The sequence below is a fragment of the Canis lupus genome, chromosome 8, assembly GCF_011100685.1.
Source record: "Canis lupus familiaris isolate Mischka breed German Shepherd chromosome 8, alternate assembly UU_Cfam_GSD_1.0, whole genome shotgun sequence".
NCBI lineage: Eukaryota > Metazoa > Chordata > Mammalia > Carnivora > Canidae > Canis > Canis lupus.
Window position 1 is genome coordinate 37,329,383 of NC_049229.1, and position 25,672 is coordinate 37,355,054.

At 36.1% G+C, this 25,672-nt stretch overlaps 1 long non-coding RNA gene across 1 annotated transcript in view; it reads left to right on the forward strand.

The window, feature by feature from the left end:
* Positions 1 to 24,632, forward strand: part of LOC111097222 — a 39,330-nt gene extending 14,698 nt beyond the window's left edge. Inside the window, exons 3-4 of the long non-coding RNA XR_005362884.1 lie at positions 18,614 to 18,731; positions 24,408 to 24,632. This is a non-coding gene — a long non-coding RNA (uncharacterized LOC111097222). The remainder of the gene's footprint in view (positions 1 to 18,613; positions 18,732 to 24,407) is intronic.
* Positions 24,633 to 25,672: the final 1,040 nt, after the last annotated feature.

Here is a 25,672-nt window from a genome sequence, read left to right on the forward strand (position 1 = left end):
TTTTGGCACTTTACAAAATTAGTGCCTTTATTACTCCAAACTAGGCTTAATTTTTTGGTACTTAAAAATAACCAAAGTTTTAGGAGACACAGAGGCCAGTCAGATTGTTTCTAATGATATTTGATTCTCTGTTTGGTATGGAACTGCATGAATGCAGTGCACTGTCACCTTTTAGGTGTCTGACACCATCTATGCAATCAGCATCTTCCTTATTGACACTGCACAGATCCTGACCCTCCAGACACTTGGAGTCATGGTGGTTAAGGAGGGTTTGCTCACAAGTCACTCCTGGTCACTGTGCTCTAGGTCTTTCTACACACTTGCCTGAGGTGCATAGGATTGGTAGTGAGGACAGTGTGTTGATCTGCTCATCAGCAGCAACTTCAACTGTAGACATCCTCTGTTCTTTAGTAGCACATTAAACAGCATGCTGGCACAGTTCTGATCTGAGATTTCTCACAGAAAACTTGCAAGCACTGCATCTTTTTAAGGCAGTGATTTGAGAATTGTCTTTCTGAAGTAAATGAGTTAACCAGACCTTGATGAGCTTTACTTGGGCTCATAGTTATGTCAATAGTTATGTCAATAACTATTATTTTCATCATCTTTAAGCCAAGAGAAATAATTCACAAAATACTTTAGTTGTTAAGGAAAGGTTATATAAAAGAGAATTGAAGTGTCTCTGAAAATGAATAGAGTTGCTTCAATTTGGATAGGCATCTCTGCAAAATATTCTTTATTTAACAGTATATATGTATGTTTTAAAGTCAACGATTTGTTAAGTCATGTGTTACAAGCTGAGGTTATAAAGATGGAGACCATGCATTATTATTTTCTCTGTAGAAGCTTGTTCTGTAGTACAAAAGGCAGAATTCTAGAAGTCTGGGATGCAGTTTTCCTCAGTAAAATAGGGATAATAGGTGAGTGAAGATTAAGTGAGGTATTATTGCAAAGCTATGAGGACACTACCTATTACATAGTAAGTGCTACATAAGCGTTCCAACAAAATCGATAAACTAGAGGACCTTAGCATGTGTTAAGAACATACTATGAAAGTTGTTATAAATGAAGCGCTCCACTTTTGGAGAACAGATTTTGATGGGAGTGTAATTGTGGGGAGCGGCTCCACTGAGGAGACTTCATGTGGGTCTTGAATAATGAGTACAGCATGTAGAGAAATAGGTAAGGGAATTTCCAGAAATGGGACCTGCACAAGCTGTCTAGTAACTCAAAGAGCCCTGTCTCGAACATTCTGCCTAGAAGCCTTCCCTGGTACCAGTTCATCTCACTAAACCAGTAGGTACAAGGCCTCCTCCTCTATACCCCACTAAACTAGGTACATGCCTCTTTTTCTTTTTCTTCTTTTTTATGATAGTCACACAGAGAGAGAGAGAGAGGCAGAGAGACAGGCAGAGGGAGAAGCAGGCTCCATGCACCGGGAGCCTGACGTGGGATTCGATCCTGGGTCTCCAGGATCGCGCCCTGGGCCAAAGGCAGGCGCTAAACCGCTGCGCCTCCCAGGGATCCCCATGCCTCTTTTTCAAGTGTCTCATCATTTTTGCAACGCTTTTCCTCTAATATTCATTCCACAGTTATTGCACACCGTCTTGGTACTGATCCTTGGTACTGATCCTCATGCTGGGTGCTATTGCTACCCTCAAACTCCTGGAAAAATAAGGGGCTTTCTCTGGTACCAGTGGGTTCCCATAGCACACTGGCCCACTATAGTTAAAAAATACCACTGAAAGAACTTACGCATCAATAAGAAGGAATCCTTCTCTTTTCCCTGTTTTTTGATACCCAAGGAATTATTTTTAATGGTGAGAAAGGGATGAAGATTTTTCTTGTGGTCACTGTTTCTGTGAGCTGTTTATTCAAAGAGTTGCTTTTTATAGGGCTCAGAGTACCTCAAAGGAAATAGAATTATTGAATATTATTGATAACAGTTTAGGAGGACTTGAAGGATCTGTCAGTTTCCTTAACTAAACAGCTATATGTTGTAGCTTTTGAAGTCTGCATATATTTTATCTTCTGTCTGTCCCATTACTGAGTTCACAATCTGTATTTAATTAATTTTTCATAATCTGTATTTTAAATGGAAGAGACTTTCTGAAGTGGGATTACAGGATGGAGCACAGAGTGGGGCATGGGACAAGCAGGATTTCAAGGCTGCTTGGCAGTTTTCAAACCCAGAAGTCCTGTGTTAGGGGGAAAAAAAATCAGCCTGGCAACTGTTCTTTAAAACCATCCAAGATTTCTTCCTTTGCCCTATTGTGGTAGTGAACATGACTTTCGTTCGTGACTATTTCAGTTACAGCAGCAAACTCAAATGTTTAAAATAAGATCATAAAGAGTTGTGCTTACATGGATGAGATGTGTATTTTATAAATATCTCTGACCAAGATAAGGAGCATCCAGAGGGGTGTTGTGTGGGGTACAGGTAGATGGTGATAACACTGGTGGCAAAAGGATGTGCCTTCAGTAATTTGCTCAGGAAGTTGTAAGAATGTGCACTAAGTCAGCAGTGGTGAGAATGAAGAGAAGGAAAAGTACAAGAGAGATTTTCTCTTCAGGTAGGATTGACAGGCTCTGGTGACAGTGTGGGAAAAAGAGAAAAGAGCCCATGGGCACTCTGAATTTTCTGGCTTGGGTAATGAATATGGTATTGTTCATGGAGAGAGGATGAGAGATAGAGAAACTGGTTTGGAAGGAAATATGATTTCATTTTTGGATGCGTGGAGTTTAGAAACCTGTGAGATGTGCATTTACATGAGAGACATGTTTATAGGCACATGGATAAACAGACTCAATCAAAGAGCTGAATGAGGAGGGACAGCACATAAATCCTGTTGATGCTTTTGACAGTAGATAAGATTGCCTAGGGACCAAGAGATGAGCAAAACTGAGGAGATTGATTTTTGTGTATATATCACGTGACCTTTGAACACTTACAAGGTCATTATAAATACATTAGCAAATAAGATGAAAAAAGTATTTTGTTAGGTAGGCTATTTCTTTTGAGTTTTGGTTCAGAGTATATAGTCCATGATGGTAAATGACATCTCGAGGTCCCTTGCCACATCATGATTTTGTGAGGTCTAGATGAACAAAGGGAGATATTTTTAAGTGAAGCTCTATTTTGCAATTACAACTGTAGGACAGCAGAGAAATCAGACTTTGAGCTGAGATAGCATTTTTCTCCTCCCCTCCAATTGAAGCTTTCTTTGAATTTGGAAATCATATCTTTCTTTATCTGGGTCAAGGACTTGAGAAGAAAAGGCTAAGTGAGCTTGGTGCAAAACAGCATGTTCAGATGTTCACATTAATCCCCTTAAACTACTCACCCAGAGAAAGTGGAAGGAAAGAAAAGGCAAGAATAAAAGACATTTTCAACAGATGGTATCTCTTTTGTTTTTTGTTTTTGTTTTTTCCTATTTACTTTAAACTGGATTACTACAATCACTTTGAAAGCAAATCATGCCTCTTTGATAAGTGGATAACTAGTATTATGGCTTTTGTTGTCATAGACATTAAACTCTGCTCCCCCTCCACCCATCTTTGTGGAAAGTATTGAATGTTCTCAGGATTCCAGTTTCTTTTGGTTGTTCAAAACCTGCTTAAATGTACCATGAATACAAGGATCCTTTAAGAATTTGTAAGCCGAAAACAGAGAGGGAGGCAAATTTTAAGAGACTCTTAACTATAGGAAGTAAACTGAGTGTTCTGGAGGGGAGGTGAGTGAGGGAATAGGGTAATTGGGTGATGGGCATTAAGGAGGGCACTTGAAGTAATGAGCACTGAGTGTTGTATGTAACTGATGAATCTAAATTCTAAACTAAACTAAAACCTAAACTAAATTCTACCTCTGAAACTAATACAAAAAAAGAAATCTCTAAACCAAATGATAGTGGGACTGTTTGATTAATAAATAATCTATTTAAATTTCTGAAAAAGTCTTGGGACTCTTAGCAGACAAATCAACATATGACATAAATATTTAACTTCAGAAAATAGGGCAAATTAGAATATAGGAACGTTTCTTCCATACTACTAGTCAGAGATCTAAAATTTAAACAAAATTGAAGGTACATTTAAAATCTTATTCAATTACAAAATTTAAAAATAAAACTACCCTATGACCCAACAATTGCAATACTAGGTATTTGGTTACAAAGGTTACAAAAATAATGATTTGAAGGGGCACATGCACCCCAATGTTAGTAGCAAGAATGTCCACAAGGGCCAAGCTGTAGAAAGAGCCCAGATATCCATCAAAAGATGGATGAATAAAGAAGATGTGGTGTATATATGCAATGGAATACTACTCAACCATCAAAAAGGCATGAAATCTTGCCATTTGCAATGACATGGATAGAACTCTAGAGGGAATTATGCTAAGTGAAATAAGTCAGATAAAGACAAATATCATGTGATTTCACTCATATGTGGACTTTAATAAACAGATGAACATAAAGGAAGGGAAAGAAAAATAAAATAAAAATAGAGGAAAATGATAAGAGACTTTTAACTATAGAAAACAAATTGAGAGTTGCTAGAGGGGAAGTGGGTGGGAGATGGGGTAATGGGTGATGGCATTGGGGGCACTTGATATAATGAGCACTGGGTGTTATATACAACTGATGAATCACTAAATTCTACCCCTGAAACTAAAAATACACTGTATGTTAATTTAATTTAAATAAAAAATTTTAAATATAAAATATCATTCAATTACAAAACCCTTTTATGGATGAAACTCCAAGCTAAAAAATATGCAGTGACTTTTTTTTTTTTACTTAAATTGCAATGGAAGTTGGTACAGTGCTTTTATAAGTAACAAAATAATATACTTAGAGTAAAAAAAATGTTAACAGTATTTGACTCAACAATCCAACTTTTCTAAAGCTTATTTTAAGGAAATAATCTAAAAGAAAAATAAAATGCAAATATTTGAAATTTCCATTGTACTGTTATCTATAAAGAGCAACTGGAAAGAAAGTGTCCCAAATGATTCAAAATTTGCTTTAGAAATTGTGGATATTTGGGACACCTGGATGGCTCAATGGTTGAGCATCTGCCTTCAGCTCAGGGTGTGATTCCAGGACCCCAGGATCAAGCCCTGCATCGGGCTCCCAATAGGAAGCCTGCTTCTCCTTCTGCCTGTGTCTCTGCCTCTCTGTCTCTGTCTCTGTCTCTCATGAATAAATTGTTTTTAAAAAGAAATCATGGGTCTTGACTCAGTATAACATTAAAATTCCTAAAATTGGTAGTCATTAAAACTGTAAGGAAACAGGAAAACTGATTGGTAGACACTTAGGGGGAGAAAATAAATACAAAGATGGAAACTTCATTTTATATCTTGTTGTAATTCCAACTGCAGTGAAAAATATCTTGCTATTTGTGTTTCTCTTTGGCCAGAAGTGAGCTTTTCACAGCTAGCGGCTTTCTTTATCATCATTATTGCCCTAGTGCTCAGTAAATGTTTGCTGAATTGAGCCTAATCTGTGCAAATCTAATATGTAGAAGTGAAATGGATGGGGAATTTAAATGAACTTTTAACTTAAAAATTCCCTAATGTCACTTCATACTATATATAGGACACAAAGATCTATAAGATATATGTTAATTTTTCAGAGATAATATTGGGCAAAAAGTACATTCCATGATATCATAAAAATACATTTAAAAGAAATACATTGTTTGTTTATATATTATATACTGGATTCCAGGTGCAAAATAGTATATTCTGGATATGATACTATGATATTCTGGATATTAGTATTCTAATTCTGGAAAGTAGATAATCACACTTTAAAATGTATTAACTGTTTATCAGGTAATAATAGACCACAAAACACAACATGTTAAATGGTAAATGAAGTTTCATACCATACATGCAGTTCTATTTGGGGAGTGGGGGAAGGACAAAGGCAGAGGGGGAGAGAATCTTAAGCAGGCTCCACACCAAGCACAGAGCCCAAGGTAGGGTTTGATCTCACAACTCTGAGACCATGACCTAAGCCAAAATCAAGAGTTGGCACTTAACTGACTGAGCCACCCAGGTGCCCCACCATACACTCAGTTCTATAAAAAACAGATATTAGTAATGTTGGTTAATTTTAAAACAAGTCAACTTATATACATTTAAAGAATTCCTCTATATTACATGTATTACTTACAGTCAGAACTAATATATCATTACAGCTGGTACAAAGTAAGCTGGCAAAGAAAAGGAGTGATTTCTTTTGTAGGAACCCTCATTGCTATTGACATACTGAGCTGGATAATTCTTTGTTGCAAGGTGGAGATGTGGGGCTGTTAAGTGGGTTGTAGGATGTTTAGTCACATTCCTGGCCTCTGTCAACTAGATGCCAGTACCACTTGCCCTCGATTATGTCAACGGAAGTGTCTCTAGACATTGCCAAATGTCCCCTGGGAATCCAAATCACTTTCGGACAAATATTAAATCATGTAGGAAAGATGTCGGGGTTCAAAGCTGACGGCCAAGAAAGAATTCTTAAGATGTCTTTGGTGCAAAAAAGTGGTTTTATTAAAGCACAGGGGCAGGACCTGTGAGCAGAAAGGGCTGTACTGGGGTAATGAAGAGTGACCCATTATATACTTTCAAGTTGAGAGGGGATTAGGACATTAACTCTGTAAGGAATTTTGGAAGCAAGGTTTCCAGGAGCTTGAGGGGGCTAGCTATTGTTAGGAAAAGGTAATTTATTACTGTCTAAAAAAACCTTAGTCATGAGACCCTTCAGATGTGTATCGATGAATCATATGCTTGAGGGATGATATCCAACATATATCTTGGGACAGGGTAGAGATACCCCCAAGATACCCCAAGATACCCTCTTGGGGGAGGGTAGAGATAAAGGAAGTTTCCAAAAGAATTTTTACATGTTAAAGTAGATTCAAAGGATCCTGAGAGTCAGGCTAAGATGGTCATTTGCTCTCAGCAAGGATTAATATCCATGCAACTGAGCTCCTAGAGGAATGTCACTCTGCCTGTTTCAAGGACTTGTGAATGGGCTGTAAGTAGTAAGAAAATTTTCTTTTGCCTTTGTTTCCCCCATCATTAAATATCTCAGTAAAAATGAATGTATGTATATAATCAGTATATAACAAACAGAAAACTTTAATTTGAATAGAAATATAGCAGTGCCTCCTTTGCTTTGACTCCTGGATTATTATGGTAGGAACAGATTTAGATTTAATATGTTCTAGGTATAACCTAATTTCCATCTCAAGGTGATAGGACTCTGTTTCAGAAATTACTGCTAACTTGAACTTTACAGTGGTGATATTTTGTGTTTTGCTTTCAGTTCATTCTAGTTCTGGCCTTAAGTGTTTGCTCTCCATGCAAAATAACAACTCAGTTGATGCAAAGTCACTTGCAGATTCTTCCCTTTCTCCCTCATCCACCTTTGCTTTCTATTTTTCTTTGTTTTCTATTTTTTGTGTATCTGAAAAATTGCATCTTGTATTCTGGCACATACTATAATTTTAGAGATGTGATTTTAAAAAATGTCAATTGTGTGCTGTCTACCTCCAGATTGTGTATGGAGATGCTCTTCTGCCTGTGGAGATAGCAGCATCTTTCTCACAGACCCCCAGACATCAGAGCCCTTCTGTCCTATAGAAGTCATAAAGAACATAGACTTTGTTCAAAAAAGAATAAAAACTTTGAAGTCACCTAGGCATTATTGAAACTGTTACTGAAATTGGCCAACGATCATAAGAAAGCCTCTTAATCTCTAAAACTCACTTATTTTAAAAACTGGGTTAATAATGTGACATTATACAGTTTGGGGAAGAGCTAAAAGGATGATTCCCATGAACGACCTAGCACTGCACCCAGGCCTATCATAGGCAATCATGAAATTTCTTTCATTTCTTCTTTGCTCTATGAAAGATGCTTCATTGTATGAAGCACCATTGCCTTCTACAGCAGCTCATGCTCTGCTGTATTAGTTTGTCACAAACTGAGTGACTTAAACAACAGAAATTTATTTATTCAGTTTTGAAACCTAGAAGTCTAAGACCAGTGTCAGAAAGTTATATTCCTTCTGAGGCTTTTCTCCTTGCCTTATATATGGCTATCTTCTCACTGTGTCTTCACATAGTCTTAATTCTGCCTAATGTCTGTATCCAACTTTCCCCTTAGAAAGATACCAGTCATATGGGATTAGGGCCCACTCTAATCACCTCATTTTGACTTAATTGTCTGTTTAAAGACCCTATCTCCAGATACAATTACATTCTGAGGTCCTGGGGGTTTGGACTTGAACATATTAATGTTTGGTGAGACACAATTAAGCCCTGCCCTGCCCTCTTCACTTCGGAAATTTAGACTTTAGAGAAGTATTCCAATGAGAAGCTTCTGCTACGATCCCTGCCAAATCTACAATGACAATACTTCACCATTCACTATTATCTACATTGTTTCTCTCTATGTAGAGTTGATATGTTTAGTGAATATACTATTCATTCTTTTAATCTTTTACTCACAAATTGAATGGGTCTGTCCACACACATCCATGGAGCATTCACCATGGTCCAGGCATTGCCCTAGGCCTTGGGACATGAGAATAGCACATCATGTTTGTCTTTGTGAGCTTAAGTCAAGAAAGGAAGGAGGGAGTCAGAGAAAGAGGGACTCAGATGGATAATTCTGAAACAATATAGTTGTACAAGATATCACATTAAATTAAACAACAGTGTTAATCTAATATTAGAAATGCAATTGGAAAATTTCCTATGCAGTGAGGCTCTTACCCACATCCTGAAATAGATCTAACCTAGAGCACTAGCTTGATTGTTGTGAGAATAAAAGTCTCAACTTCAGCCATTCTGGAAATTGAACTAATCTCTCTGCCTAGGAATATAATTGACTCTCTCTGTTTATAATAGTGTGGTTTATACTTATAAATTTACATTTTAGATTTAAAGATACCAGAACTTTAGATTCAGGATCTTAAAATTACGAGTTCATGTATTAAATAATAAAGTGCTGAAATAAGAAAAATACTAAATACAAATACTAAAGAAGTGCTAAGGATATCAGGAGATACAGAATATCAAGAGTGCTGGAAGGTGAGAATCATAAAGTCAGTACTGAATGTTGGATTCCAAATCACAGTTTTGATTACATGAGCATTAGATGGTAGGGTTAGTGAAGGAATCTGGTCGAGAGGGATCAGATGGTAAACTATCATGGGTCTTCTTTGGGGGAAATTAGGAAAGAGCAGCCCATAAGAAAGACCCAAAAGAGTGAGTTGACAGTGGGCTTTTACATTATCATAAGGGAGAATATTGCAGTAACCAGGAGCAAAGTTCTCTGTGGGTATTTGTGGGGGAAGGAGTAGGTACTTTCTATAGTCACTATCCTTAGTGGCTTCTATGAAGACAGTAGGCACGGGTAAGGACTAATTTTTTTTTTTTAAGAGAGGGAAGTGGGGTTGGGGGTGCCTGGGTAGCTCAATTGCTTAAGTCTACCTTTGGCTCAGGTCATGATCCCAGAGTCCTGGAATCGAGTCCCGGATTGGGCTTCCTGCTCAGCAGGAAATTTGTTTCTCCCTCTGCCCCTCTCCCTCCTTGTGTTCTCTATTTCTCAAATAAATCTTAAAAAAAAAAGAAAGGAAGAAAGAAAAAAAATGAAAGAAGAGAGGCAGAGGGAGAGAGGGAATGGCAAGTAGGTTCCATGCCTAGTATGTGGAGCCTGACATGGAGCTCAGTCTCATAATCCTGAGATCATGACCTGAGCCAAAATCAAGAATTGGACACTCAACTGACTGAGCCACCCAGGCACCCTGAGGATTAAAATTTTAATTTTTTTTAGATCAGTCTTAAGTTTATAGGAAAATAGAGAAGATAACAGATATTTCCTGTATACTCCTTGGCCCCCAATAGAGATAGCTTCCCCCATTATTAGTATCACTCACCAGAGTGGTATATTTGTTGACAATTGACAAAATGGACGTTGACACAACATTATCACCCAGAGTCCATAGTTTATATTGGGGTTCATCCCTAGTGTTGTATATTCTTTGGGTTTGGACAAATGTATAATGACATATATCCCCCATGATAGCACCATACAGTGTAGTTGTGGTGCCCTAAAAATTCTCTGTGTTCCACCTATTCATCTCATTCTCCTCACTAACCTTTGGCAAACACTGACTCTTTCTTTCTTTCTTTTTTTTTTTAAGATTTTATTTATTTGAGACAGAATATGAGCATGCACAGAGGGAGGGGCAGAGGGAGAAGCATGACCCTGGGATCATGACCTGAACTGGAGGCAGATACTTAATTGACTAAGCCACCCATGTGCCCCAACCATTGATCTTCTTACTGTCTTTATAGTTTTACTTTTTCCTGAGTGCCATATAGTTGGAACCATACAGTGTGTAACTTTTAAAGATTGTCTTCTTTCAGTCTGTAATATGCTTTGATTCTTCTTTGTCTTTTCATAACTTGATGGCTCATTTCTTTTTAGTGCTGAATAATATTCTGTTGTCTGTATGCACCCATTCACCTACTGAAGGATGGCTTGGTTGCTTCCAAGTTTTGGCAATTATGAATAAAACTACTATAAATATCCATGAGCAGGTTTTTGTGTGAACATATGTCTTTAATTCCTTTGGGTAAATACCAAGGAGTATGATTATTTAATTATATGATAAGAGTATATTTAAGTTGTTTTTTTTAAAAGTTTTTATTTATTTATTAATGAGAGACACACAGAGAGAGAGGCAGAGACACAGGCAGAGGGAGAAGCAGGCTCCATGCAGGGAGCCTGATGTGGGACTCGATCCCAGGTCTCCAGGATCATGCCCTGGACTGAAGGCGCACTAAACCGCTGAGCCACCCAGGCTGCCCATATATTTAGGTTTTTAAGAAGCGACCAAACTTTCTTCCAAAGTACTAGACCATTCTACATTCCCATCAACATTATAAATAGTTTCTGCTGCTCACCTGCATTTGGTGGTCATTGTTCTAGATTTTGAACATATAGTAGGTATGTAATATCTCATTTTAATTTTCATTTCTCTGACAACATATGATGTGAAGCATCTTTTTATATGCTTATTTGCTATCAGAAATCAATTTTGAGTGCATTTATAAAAACTCTATTTTACCATGTCATGGAAAAGAGGCTGCCAGTTATTTCTTCTGAGACCTGGAAAGCTATGAGGGATTGTGGATGTCCCTGGAAGCAGTACACCACAATTATCAGTGAGTAATTGTTATCTATAAAGCCAGCTGTAGTTTGTTTCAGCTGAAAATGTCCTTAATCTTACCTTTCAAATCGATCTATTCCTGAGTGGCAGCCAGACATGCCTGTTTGCTCTTTTATCTTTTACAGGAAATCCCAGGTAGGAAAATCAGTTTCTGTTTTAGGGCAGGATCTGGAAAAGACCTATAGAATAGATGGGAGTGGTCAGGGGTGAAAAGGGCTCTGTCTACATAATTTGATTACTACGGACATTGAGTTTTATTCCTATGGAAAGGTATAAATACTGCTATTGGTTTAATCAGGATACTCTGAAGCTGCCTGGCTGTTTGCAAAATATTTTGAGCACCTTGGAAAAGTGACATCATTTGTGTACAAAATATTACTAAATGTGCTATTTGCCAAATAATTCAGAGAAAGGTTCAGCTGACTTTCTTTGCTTTGCTGATTTAGAAGCTTTTTCTTCAAAGTAAAAGTAATGAATCTTTTGCTTAAATGTAGCTCTGGGCATAGTTACAAATTTTCAGCATGTTTTTGGCTTCTAATAATTTACATCAGCTATTCAGCAATTTGGCATTTTTTGTTGATTTTTTTTCCTAATGCAAAGTGTTATTTGTTAAATGTTGTTATTGTTGGTAGTAAAATATGGTTACTTTGAATGTTTCTGGTACTATAGGTAAAAGGAAAATAGTTTTGCTGATATCTAAGTAGATGGGGGACAGGAGAAGAAAGTGACATTATGTATTTTAATAAATATTAGCTGAATACAAACAGAAAACAAAGAGTAGGGGGATCTATATCTCTAGACTCTGGAAATGTTATGTATTCTGTTTGTACCTGCACCTGATAACAGTGCTTAATAGCATTAATGTACAATTTATATTCTGCACCATAAACTAGAAGTCCTAGCATCTTTCTCCCTCCTTCCTTCCCACCACTTTGCCTCCCTTTTTTCCTTCCACAATACTTTGTGAATGCCATTTATGTGCCAGATGCATATTGGTATCATTCAGGCAGAGCTTGCTGTTTTTAATAGCTATATAGGATCATATGTTTTTAAAATAGGGAAACTCAAATTTCATGGTTAAATCACTTGACCAGGATCAGTAGTTATTGAATGGTTGCTGTGTGTCACTTTGCATATTCTAAAGAAATAGGAGATTTCAGATACTGATCTTAAGGAGATTTATAACCTTAATGGGGAACCATAAAAATGTCATAAGTATATCTATAAAGAAATCCAGTGTTGGGCAGATAAGTACAGCAAAAGCAACAGAAGACAGAAGATTTGACTCCTCCATTCCAATAGTTCTTCAAGGGATAAAAATATTTGATTTCTTTTTTTAGGATTCAAGAGATAGTTTTTGCTTATTTCAAGATAAAATATTTTTAAAACATTGATACTTCTGCACTCACAAATTTTCTGTGGACTGATTTAGGAAAACTAGGATCTGTGCATTTTAGAAGGTAAGTCATTCAGAATAAAAATACCTGGCACTTTTGAGACAAGAAATGCCACAGGCAGGATGATTTGTTTGTCAAAGTTGTCGTCCAGAGAGTAGAGAGACTAAGAACTCAGAGTTGAGCTGGACACAATACTATGAACTGTCAATGGGAGATAAGAATTCTTGTGATCCTCAGAGAACAGCTATTGTAGGAATAGGTGCAAAGGAGTTGGAAAACCTTTATGTACAGTTAATGTTATCAGCAGAGTTGACCAACCCTGGTACCTCAGCCATGTGGGGAGTAATGGTTCCTGTCAGAGGTTAAGGAGGGAAGATGAAATGGCAGATGAGGACCAGATTGAGAAGGACCTTCGACTTAAGCAGGAAGTGTTGTCTTTATTCTATCAGCACCAGGCAATCTGAATAATTATGCTGAGAGGTGAGTGACCAGACACAAAGTGCAAGGGCTTAATAACAAGGACTTTGTTGTTATTAACACCAAGCTTAAAGTAACAGTTCCCTTTTCAACCTTGCATTTTTGTTGTTCAAAAGATGCCAATACAGTGTGTTTCCCAGTGTGGCTATTCATAGGCACCACACAGTTTTCTTTGTGTTTTGGGATAGTTCATATTTTATATTGTCCTTTGACTGAATAACACAATGAGGCTAGGGAAAAAGAGCCAAAGATTTTTTTTTTCTAAATCTTCTAAGTTATTCTGTATCTGTGTAAGAGGTTCATTGGTTTCAAGATGATGGAGTTCTCCATCAACCACTCCCATATGGACAAGCCCATAAGTCACCATTCTCTGACACTGAAGCCAGGGGAAACCAATACAGATAGGAGGAGCCATGTGTTCAGGAATTGATCTACCTAAAGATGATTCACGAGTCTGTCAATTCATTTATTTATTCACTTCACTCATTCATGCATGAGTCATCTGTTTATGGCTAGGTTTCAAGTGTCATGGATAGACTATTTCCTAAATATTAATAAGAGACTTGTGATTCAGTATTTCAAAATAGTTATTTAAAATACAACTACTAAGTATAGACTCTCTCCCTGGAAATTTTAATATGCACAACCTAATGAAGTGGAGGAGAGACAGAAGATGAGAATGGCTTATGAGAAATCTTGAGAAAGGACTATATATAGAGAGACTTTTCCAGTATATTTCTACAGATGCATATGCTGGCTGGCTTTCAGCATGCCACATCTTGTGGTATTTATCTTTGAATCCCTAGAATGTGGCCCAGGTATGTAGTAGAGGCACACTGGATGTTTGTTGAACTATACTAATAGTAATAGCCTATGTGAATTCAGCTAGCAAGACTGAAAGTTCTTGCTCAGGAGGCCCCCTGCACATGGTAATGCACAAAATGTCCTAAATCAGGGTTCTTCTAACTGAGAGGTAGAAATATTGCCATAGTAATTGAATATTTGTGAATATTTCCTTCTCTTTAGCCTAAAAGCTAAAACGTGTAGTGCACATGATTTCTCAAATTCATGCTTAACTAAGTATGCGACTAAATAAAAGCCTATTTAATTCCAATGCATCTTTCATGCTTCCTGAATTATTCTTTTTTTTTTTTTTTCAAAATGGGGACATGACCCTTTTTTTTTTAAAAATTTTTATTTATTTATGATAGTCACAGAGAGAGAGAGGCAGAGACACAGGCAGAGGGAGAAGCAGGCTCCATGCACCAGGAGCCCGATGTGGGATTCGATCCCGGGTCTCCAGGATCACGCCCTGAACCAAAGGCAGGCGCCAAACCGCTGCGCCACCCAGGGATCCCTTCCTGAATTATTCTTTCACCCTACTTTCCACATCCTCTCCTGTCCCTCAGAAGTAACAGCTATGAATTGGTACAGTTGGCTAATATATCATTGGGCTGGTGGGAGGTGGAAACCATGGCCATGTTTTTGGGGGAGAGAATGCACCTGGAAATGGTCACTGCTTATGGCCATCAGTGTCTGTTTAAAGGGCGGTTTGAGTCTAAAATCCATCATTTCCTAAATATCTTTCTGACTTGACTTTTGGGTAAAACTTTTGGGTAAAACATGAGAGTGGAAATTTAGAAAATTTCTGAATTAATACTTGTGGGGATTGAGCTGGTTGAAATTAAGCAGAGACAATCTTTTGTGTTCCAGCAAAAAGTGATTTATTGACAATATCTATGTATAACCCTAAGACTAAATCACCCCAAGTGGGAGGAGTGGTCCCTCTACACAAACTGGCAGAAATTAGAGATGATTGAGGTAGTTTCTAAGGTTTTTATATCTATAAGCTTTCTTTATCTAGGTTTTCAGTACAGAAACAATATGCCTGTATTCCCAGGGCAGGAATGGACTCTACTTCTATTACTGTTTCCTTTGTATTCCTGTCCTTTTTTTTTTTTTAACATTCCATAATCTTTTCAATTAAGATCTTCATATAAGTATGATGGGAATCCTATGTATTCACTTCCCCTAAAATAGCTGAAAAATGGTTAATGACACAGCAACTTATGGGCTATGGTAGATTTTGCTAGTACCTTAAATAGTATCTAAACAGAGCAACTTCTCTTGCCCCACCTCCCCTTTTCTGCAAATTGTAGAGACTTAACCAACTTCCGAATAATATCACACATTTAACTGTTTATAAAGTAATTTTCAAGGTCCAAGTTGTTTAGGCTACTCTTTTACTATAGCAATTGTATAGACTCCATCCAAGAGATTCCAGGAAGAAGGAATCCAAACAGAGGCTCTTGATCTTGGTTCTTACCTTTGAAGATAGATAAATTCATTTATCTCTAACTTGGCAGAGATTGATAAAATGTATAGGCTTTTCTCTGCACTATTCCCTGAGTTGAGATGCTTGGACATAAAATCCCCCCAAATAAAGTGATTTGAATTGATTATAATTTCTCAGAATTCGTGTATTGGCTTGCTAGGGCTGACATAATGGAATGCCAGACATTGGATGGTTTAAATGGTGGAAATTTGTTTTCCCATAGTTCTGGAGGCTAGAAGTCTAAGATCAAGGTGTCAGAAGGTTTGTTTCTATTGAGGCCTCTGTCCTTGGCTTGTAGACAGCTACCTTCTTGCTGTGTCCTCACTTGACCTTTATCTCTGCCAACATCTCTGATGTCTCTTCTTAAAAGAATACCAGTCAGATTAAGGCTCAATCCTTGTGACTTCATTTAAACTTAATTACTTCTCTAAAGGCTCTATCTCAAATACAGTCACACTCTAAGGTACTGTGGAATTAGGGCTTCAACCTATGAATTTTGGGGAGACATGTTCCTTAATATTTGACTATACCAATTTTTGCTGTGCTCCCAAATTAGGGGATACAGTGTGGGAAACCATCAAATCACATTGTTTCCAGATATTGAGACTTATTTACTATTGTTCTATTTCTCAAAATAAGAATACTTAGTCATTTTAGATTCACCCTGAACTATAAATACATAGGCCATAAATAAAATCTCATTATTATTTTATAAAGAACCAGGGAAGGTTTTTCTCTTACATGCCATCCCACTTAAATTCTCCTAAGTGCATCTTACAAACTGACCTCCTTTCACACTCACATAAAAATTCTCACCTATGAAGTGAGGCAGCTAAAAGCCTTTAACTGTCGTAAGTCCCACAATGCCTAGCCTATGAAGTAGATTGTCAAACAAATGAGCCTAGACTTACAGAAAGTTGACCCAATCCTAAAAAGCAAAGAACACAAAAGAAACAAACATTAGATTTTTCATTGAAATGGACATATACATTGTTTTTATAAGGTATTAAAAATTGACACTAGACATACCAAATATTGATAAATTGATGCAAAAATATGGCAGATACTATTCTAGGGATTGATGGAGAACATGAAATGTATTTTTAAGTCCAAAGTAAATTTTTCAGTAAAATTGCTTTTTGTAGATTTCTCCTAAGCCTAACAAGGGCAGCGTTAACTATCAGGCAATAATATTACACGTTTATGCTTTGATGTATTTATTTGTTATCTATTAATTGATATTTCCCAAGGCTATTTACTTGCAATTTGTTCCTACTTGTATTGTGTATTTTTTTTTGCCAAATATCTGAATACTGTTTATCATTTAAATAATGTATCAAAATACTGAGCTGTGATACCTGGTTATTGAACAGCTGTTTTCTAGACTGCAGCTGGTAATAGAAAGTGACAGCTCATTGTCTTTGCAGACAGTAGAGTCCCTTCATCTTTTCCATTCAGATGATTCAATGTTCATTGTGAAAACATAATGAAGAGGATACTAGACTTATTTTAGCAACTCTAGGGATACAGTTCTTTTGAATTCTAGATTGTGAAGTCTCTTACTTGAATATGTATAATGAGATAATTCAAGCAATATATTCTAATTTAATTTTAACTCAGTACTCAGGATTTGCTATTCATGAAATACATAACCTGATTTAAAAAAAAAATCAATGTATTTGATGATATCTTGAAACCTTATTTCATTCTCTCTAGAGTTGTCATGGTAACAGAGAAAGCAGGGTGCTACGGGGGAGATGTGATTTTAGACTTCTGCTGCAGTTATTCCTGTGTATAGTCCAGAGAGAATAATGTGATGGCTGCTTTATTCAAAAAAATGCATGTATTATGTATTATGCTAGTATAGCAGTCATGGGGAACTCAGATTCTGTAAATGCCTGGCCTTGCCACTTTACCTAATAAGTTGAGTTCGGGTTTTCTTTTTCCCATTGAGTTTCTGTTCAGTGACTGGTAGGATTATTTTTGATTTGTATAGTATGTGGTTAAGGTTATTAGATCTTAAAACAAACAGGATGGATAATACAGAATCGAAACAATTGAATATACTAATAGTATGTTAAACACTTGAATTACATTTTCTACACAAATATGAAGTTAGCTTTGATTACAGATCCTGCCTCATATATGATCTGGGCAGCTCACTATCTTACTCCACATTGTTGGGACTCCTGAGCTTGCCTGTCAGTGGTTTGCTGTCCACTTATACAATATGACAGCTTTCCCACTTGGCATGTAGATCCTCATAATACCCTTTTTCTTGCTCCTTTATTTGATTTTTTCCCCTCCTTTCCTTCTTTCTACCTTCCTTCCTCCATTTCTTTTCCTCTCCTTCTCTGGCCCCCTAGCCTCCTTCCTTCTTCCCTCCTAACCTCCCTTCTTTCTTCCCGTGCTTTATCTTGTGCATTCACTGCATTTAATTTACCTACCACTCTATACTGCCCCCAACTCCAGGTTAATTAGGCTCAGTTTTTCTCGATTCCAACCCCAACCCCTCCTCCCTCACTGAACTGAAACCCACAGGTTTATGTGTCCAGGGCTACTTATTTGTATTGCCAGGTCTGTGCTCAGAGTAGATACAGTGCTTGTGGAACTTGGTGGGAAGCCTAAATATATACTGCAGAATTGTATGCAAAATCTGGAGTCAGAGACCCAACAGGAAAAATTACACCCCACAGAAGTTAGCAGAAATCGCTAAGAAGGTTTTCATCCTTACAAAGTAGAGAATTAGCAGCACTTTGAGCCAGTCATACCTAGATTTCTAAGGGGTAAGTGAACTCTGAAAAACATGTGTGTCACACACTTGTAAGACAGAAAAAGGGAAGGATTTAAACACATATGATTCATTTTATTATATTTTTTAGAGAGGAGGGGGAGGAGTAGAAGAAAAAGAGAAGAGAGAATCTTAAGCAGACAACCCCTATGGAGGCCAATTTGGGGCTCTATCTCACAACCCTGATATCATGACCTAAGCTGAAATCAAAAGTTGAACAATTAACTGACTGAGCCACAAAGGTGCCCAATATTTAAACACATTTTAAACAAATGTGTACTGGGGTAGCAAAAGATGGGCTTATGAGTGCATATTTGCAATATGTATCTTTTAGAAATATGCCATATTAAAATTTTTCTTTATTCAGGTTAAAACTGAAATAGTTATCTACATTGATCTCTGGAGGGCATCTCCCCCCTATTTAAGGTTAATTTGGAGTCCAGAACTATTGTAAATTGGGACAGGAAAAAAGAAGCATTTTCTTGGTAAGTGATAATGCTTAGCGTTCATAGATCGTTGTCTCGATATAAGGTCTTAAAAGAAGTCATACTTGAAGAGTACAAGAGTGTCAGGCATGACTCTGTCACCACACTAGGCATTGATTGGAAAGATTTATTTTCTTGTTTCTCCATTTAAATATACCATAGTCCATTGGTGTTTCTGTTAATTACTGAAGAAGTCTTCTGCATTTAATGGCTGCCTGATAGATGCCTATGGTGGAGCACTTGGACATAATGCCAGAGTAGACTTAGATACTATTTAAGTAATTCATACGGCAAAATGCACTGAATGGTAAAGACGTTTTCACTGAAAATATTTTCACTGAAAAAAGACATTTTCACTGAGAAATTAAAGATTATTAAAAGCTTGAATTAATAAGTTCAACCCTATGCTGGCATAATCTAGGTCTAAGCTTTCATCACACTGAAAATGTCAGGTTTCCCAATTGGCGCTAGTGTGGTCTTAATAGCTATTCACTATTGAAAGAATTAAAGCAACTTCCAAAATATAAGCACTTCATTCTTAGTCAACCCTGATTTACTAGAATAGAAAAATGGACAGTGGCCTTAGTTCTATACTCTCAGTTTATATGAAATGTGTGGGGAATCACTAGGTTTAAGAGTATGTGGCCAAAGAAGTCTGTTAATCAATATAAAGCAAGGAAAAGCAGGAGGATAAATGTTTGATGAAGGTATTATTGAAATAAATATCTTCTTAATATTTGTGGGCCTCACTGGGAAGGCAAAGTCTTCCTCTTTCCTTGTCTTCTCTGTTCTTCTGTACATCAAAGTCTCAGAATATGTGGAGTACTGGGCAGATGCAAGCTATAGCAAGCATTAAGTGTGGTACTCACATTGCCATCTAAATATCTAATAAACATTTCATGATTAATATGTCCCAAACTGAACTTATCTTCCAAATTTGTACCACCAATTTCTTTCTTATTTTAGTTTATGGTAACTCCATCTGCCCAGGCAAAAAATACTAGAATTACCCTTGACTCATCTCAATCTCTCCCACCCTACATCTAACCTTTGAGGAAATGGTGACAATTCTATCCTCAAGATATACAGCTTCAAATAATCTTATTCCCGTCATCTCTGCTGTGACTATCCTGGTTGAAATACAGCAAATACTCTCTTCTCATATCTTTCCTCCTTATAGTCAGTTTTCAAGAGCATCCAGAGCAATGTTTTCCTCTAATTTTTAATTTTGATGTAATTTCAGATTTACAGAAAAGCTATAAGAATAGTACAAAGGGTTCCTTCAAATCCTTCACCTAGATTCCCCAAATATAAATTTTTTTCATGTAAAGTTTTTGGTTACATGTTGCCACATTATCTTCTGTAAGGACACACCATTTTACATTTTTTACCAGTAATATTTGGCAAGTCCCCTGTGAAACCATCAGGGCTTGGTGCTTATTTTGTGTGTAGCAGTTTGTGTTTGCTTTTTTTTCTTCTGTGGAAATTTGTCTGTTTAAACTTTCTATCACTAATGGGATCATTTTCCTAAACTAATGGGATATGTTCCTAAAAAAAATCTGTTTCATACAGATTTTTCAAATTTGTTTTTCCATAACATTGCAAACAATTTGTTGTTTTTTAAAACCTTTACCAATCTGTTTGGTGAGAACTCGTATTTCAGAACTGTATTAATTGAATTTTTATTAGTATAAGAAAGATGACTCAGGAACTAAGAATGTCCATTTATTCAAGTATAATATATCTCAAAAGTGTTAAGTTTTCTTTATATAAATTTTGTATGTTTCTTGTTTATTTCTAGGTGTCTTATTTCCTTTTTTGCTATGATAAATGAGGCTTTCTTTGGCATTATATGTTCTGATTACTTTTTGTGTTTATAAAAGCTCTTGATGTCTACATGTTAATTTTATTTTCTCAGTTTTTTTGAATTAGCTTTGTCTTTGACTGTCTGGGTATATAATCATATTGTCTGCAAATAGCAATAGTTTCTTTCTTTTTTTTTTTTTTCCAACTCTTATGCCTCTTTGTGTTTTCTCTCATCTGATTGCATTGGCCTTTAGAAAATGTTAAAGAGTGCTATAGTTTGTGGGCATCCATGAATATTCTCAATACTCATTTTAAGAAAACATGTGTTGAGTTCTATTTAGTTGAGTGATTTTTACCAAGAATGTGTATTAGCATCTGTTAAAGAGTTTCTTTAGGGCAGCCCTGGTGGCGCAGCAGTTTAGTGCTGCCTGTAGCCTGGGGTGTGATCCTGGAGACCTGGGATCGAGTCCCATGTCAGGCTCCTGCATGGAGTCTGCTTCTCCCTCTGCCTGTGTGTGCCTGTCTCTCTCTCTCTCTGTGTCTCTCATGAATAAATAAATAAAATCTTAAAAAAGAAAGTTTCTCCATTAATGAGAATAAAGTTTTTTTGGATGTATTAATATGGTATCATAAAAATTTTTTTTTCCTGAAATTGAGCCAACTTTATATTCCTGGAAAAAAAACAAACTTGGCCATGGAATATTGTTTTCATATTACTATGCTGTATTCTTTTGGCTAATATTGTAACTAGGAGCTTTTGTTTGTACAATCTTAATTATCTTGATCATCAGTGTTCTTATTATATAAAAAGAATTGGAACTTTTTTTTTATTATCAATGTTCTGGAACATGTTGTGGAGCATTACTCCCTGGTCATTAAATATTTTGCAGAACTCCCTTGTGAAGCCATCAGGGCCTGGTGCTTAATTTGTGTATAGCCATTTCTTTGCTTTTTTTTCTTCTATGGAAATCCATCTCTTTAAACTTTCTATCACTAACTGGACTATTTTCATAAACTGTCCTTAAAAAACAATCCATTTCGTATATTTGCAAATTTATTTCCATAGAGCTTCTTAAAACACACATGATTTTAAAACATTTCTTCTATTTCAGTGGTTATATTTCCTTGCAATTTCATATTTTGTATGTTTGTACTTTCTCATTTTTTTCTGGATTAAGTTAACTAGTGGCTTGTGTGTTGGTTATTTTTTTTAAGATTTTGATTTATTAGTTAAATCTTCTATTTTCTATTCTGTACCTTGTTTTTACTTTTACCTTTAGTATTTCCTTCTTTGCAGATTCCTTTGGTTTGCTTCATTGTCATTTTTCTAGGTTTTTGAGATGAGAATTTAATTAGCTTATTTTAATTCTTTTCTTTTTATTGATAAGTGTTTCAGACTCTGAATTTTTCTCTTTTCACTTTTTAAAATATATTCCACAGATTTTGCTAAGTAGTATTTTTATTATTCTAAAAGAAATTCTGTAATTCTGTTTTAGGTTTTCCTTTTATTTAAGAGTTACTTAATAGAAGATTTAAAGTTTTTTAATTTCCAAAATAAAGGACAATTTTTTCCTCTTTATTTATAATTTCTAACTTTATGGTAGTGTGATCAGAGAGGATTGTTTCTAATATATCTTCTTTATAGAACTTAATGATGTTTTCTTTGTGGTTGAATATATGATCAACTTTTGAGAATGTGCTATGTGCACCTGAGAAGGTGTAATGTCTACTATCAAAGCATAAAATTTGATATGAAAAAGATTCATCTTGTTGATTATGTGGTTTAAATCTTAATATCCTGACCTTTTTGCCCATTTGATTTGTTTTATACTGAGAATGGTATGTTATTGCACCCTTTAGAAGGAAGTCCCTATGTGCAGATGTGCAATGTGCACACAGAGTTATGCATGTCTTCCTTTAGGGTAAAATATCTACACAAATTATTTGGAATTCTGCACAGGAAATCTCTTGTACCCCATTTATTTATTTATGCAATCATTTATTTGCATAGTTGTGGACTCAGGGATACTTTGTTTTATAATCTAATACTAAATTTATTTTGTTGTTCACATTGTTCCAAGTTATATTCTTATTTTATGTATTTTATTTTTTAGCACTTGCTTTTTTTGGCACTACAATCTGCTCCAAGTTAACTTTGTATATTTATTGGAGAATGAAGAATGATACTGGAAATCAAGATGTAGGCATTAGGTATACTCATTGCTACTGAGAATCATTACTTCTAGACCCTCTCAGCTGACAGATCAAAGAGATACATGTGCATACCAACCTTTGAATATATACATAAGAATTTAATTATCTGTATCTATATTAAGTGGAACATGAGTTCATACTGGTATCTCCAATTCTAATTACCCCATAGATAAATCTAACATTCTTCCTTTGTTTATCTTGTTACTGTCCACTGTAACAGTGAGAAATCTGGCTTCTATATTCATTTGTTTAATTGTTCAGGTCTATAATATACATGAATAGTGGCTTCAGAATTATTAACTTGTTGCTCCATGAAAAATAATTTTATTAACTAATTTTATTAACTATAGAACTTATATACGGTTTTTTTTTTCTTTCTTTTAGTATATGTGCTGCCAAAGTGAGCACTGGTTCTTTTTTTCATTCTGACAGAGCCTATTTCTTTTCCAGTGTTACTTAGGTCATAACCTTTTACCTTTCACTGAAGTTGTTTCATATATTTCTAATATACCTGGATTCTTTTTGTCACATGAACATTCCATCCTAGGATTCCTGACTTCCTAAATTATTTTAATATTTGTATGTATTAAGATTTGCTCTTTTATTCTGTGATGTCTTTGTACTTTAACTAAACAAAGTGTGTCATGTAGCTACCATTACAGTGTCCTGCAGAATAGTTTTACCACCCTGAAAGATTTCCTACGTTTCATCTAGTCAATCTGCTCCCTCCCCCTTAGCCACTGGAAACCACCTATCTGTTTATCAAGTTTTTAAATCTTCCCACTACATCATATAATTGTAATCATAATACACATATCCTTTTCAAACTGGCTTCTTTCACTTGGGTATATGCATTTAAGCCTCATCCATGTATTTGTATGGCTTGGTAGCTCAATATTTTTAATTGCTATACAATATTCCATTGTATGGGTATACCAAAATTCATCTACCCATTGAACAACATCCATGTTCTTTCAGTTTTTGACAGTTATGAGAAAACCTCTATAAACATTTGTGTGTAGATTTTTTGTGTGGGCTTAAATTTTCAGATCAGTTGGGTAAATATATAGGAGTATGTGCTGGATCATATGATAAGACTATGTTTAGCTTTGTAAGAAACTGCCAAACTTTCTTCTAAATTGGCTGTACCACTTTGCATAATCTTATTGGTTAGATTCTATAGTAAAATGCTAAATAAAAGTGATGATCAATATATACCTTTGGGTTTTTTCCCTTCATTTTAAAGGGAATGTTCTTGAATCTAATGTAGGCTTCTTTTGGTTGCACTTTGTAAGATTAAGGATATTCCTTAATATCCCTAGTTTCCTGATAGATTGTTTTCCAAAGCAAGGGCCATATGGATTTTTCTTTTAACATGTTAATCTGGTGAATTACATTTATACATTTTTTTCTAATGTTAAAATATCCTGTTTACTAGATGTTTCTTATGGATTGAATGTGTTCTACTCCCCACTGCCCAAATTCTTGTTGAAATCTTACTCCCTAGTGTGATGGTATTAGAAAGTAGGAGTCTTTGGGAAATAATTAGGATTAGATGAAGTCATGAGGGAGAATATCTACATTGAATAGGATTAGTGTCCATGGATAAGAATCATGAGAGAGATTTTTTCTACTTTTTTTTTTTTCTCTGTATAGATACAATGAGAAGTTTGCAGTCAGCAACCTGGAACAGGGCTCTGCGAGAAAAAGCCAACATTGCCATGAATGGACTTAATAGTGGGAGCTTAGAAAGAAGAGAGGAGAGCTACAAAGAAAACTTTAGTCTTCTTAGAAAGCACCAAGTGGTCTGTAACAGAATGTTGGTAGAAAAATGGATGGTAAAGTCCACTCTGACAAGAATGAGAAGCATGTTATTGGAAACTAGAGGAAAGGAAATATTTGTTATAAAAATAGCAAAGAACTTGATTGGATTGTGTTTGTGTCCTAGTGTTTTGTGGAAGGTAGAACTTGAAAACAATGAAATAGTGTATTTATCTGAGGACATTTTTAAAAATTTCTTTTTATTGGAGTTCAATTTGCCAACATATAGCATAACACCCAGCGCTCATCCCATCAAGTGCCTCACTCAGTGCTCGTCACCCAGTCACCCCCACCCCCCGCCCACCTCCCTTTCCACCACTCTTGTTCGTTTCCCAGAGTTAGGAGTCTCTCATGTTCTGTCTCCCTCTCTGATATTTCCCACTCATTTTCTCTCCTTTTCCCTTTATTCCCTTTCACTATTTTTTATATTCTCCAAATGAATAAGACCATATAATGTTTGTCCTTCACTGATTGACTTATTTCATTCAGGATAATACCCTCCAGTTCCATCCATGTCGAAGCAAATGGTGGGTATTTGTTGTTTCTAATGGCTGAGTAATATTCCATTGTATACATAGACTACATCTTCTTTATCCATTCATCTTTCGATGGACACTGAGGCTCCTTCCATAGTTTGGCTGTTGTGGACGTTGCTGCTATAAACATTGGGGTGCAGGTGTCCCGGTGTTTCACTGCATCTGTATCTTTGGGGTAAATTCCCAGCAGTGCAATTGCTGGGTCAGGGCAGATCTATTTTTAACTGTTTAAGGAACCTCCACACAGTTTTCCAGAGTGGCTATACCAGTTCACATTCCTACCAACAGTGTCAAACTCTTCCTCTTTGCAGATGACATGATACTGTACATAGAAAACCCAAAGACTCCATTCCAAGATTGCTAGAACTCATACAGCAATTCAGCAGTGTGGCAGGATACAAAATCAATGTCCAGAAGTCAGTGGCATTTCTATACACTAACAATGAGACTGAAGAAAGAGAAATTAAGGAGTCAATCCCATTTACAATTGCACCCAAAAGTATAAGATACCTAGGAATAAACCTAACCAAAGAGGTAAAGGATCTATACCCTAAAAACTACAGA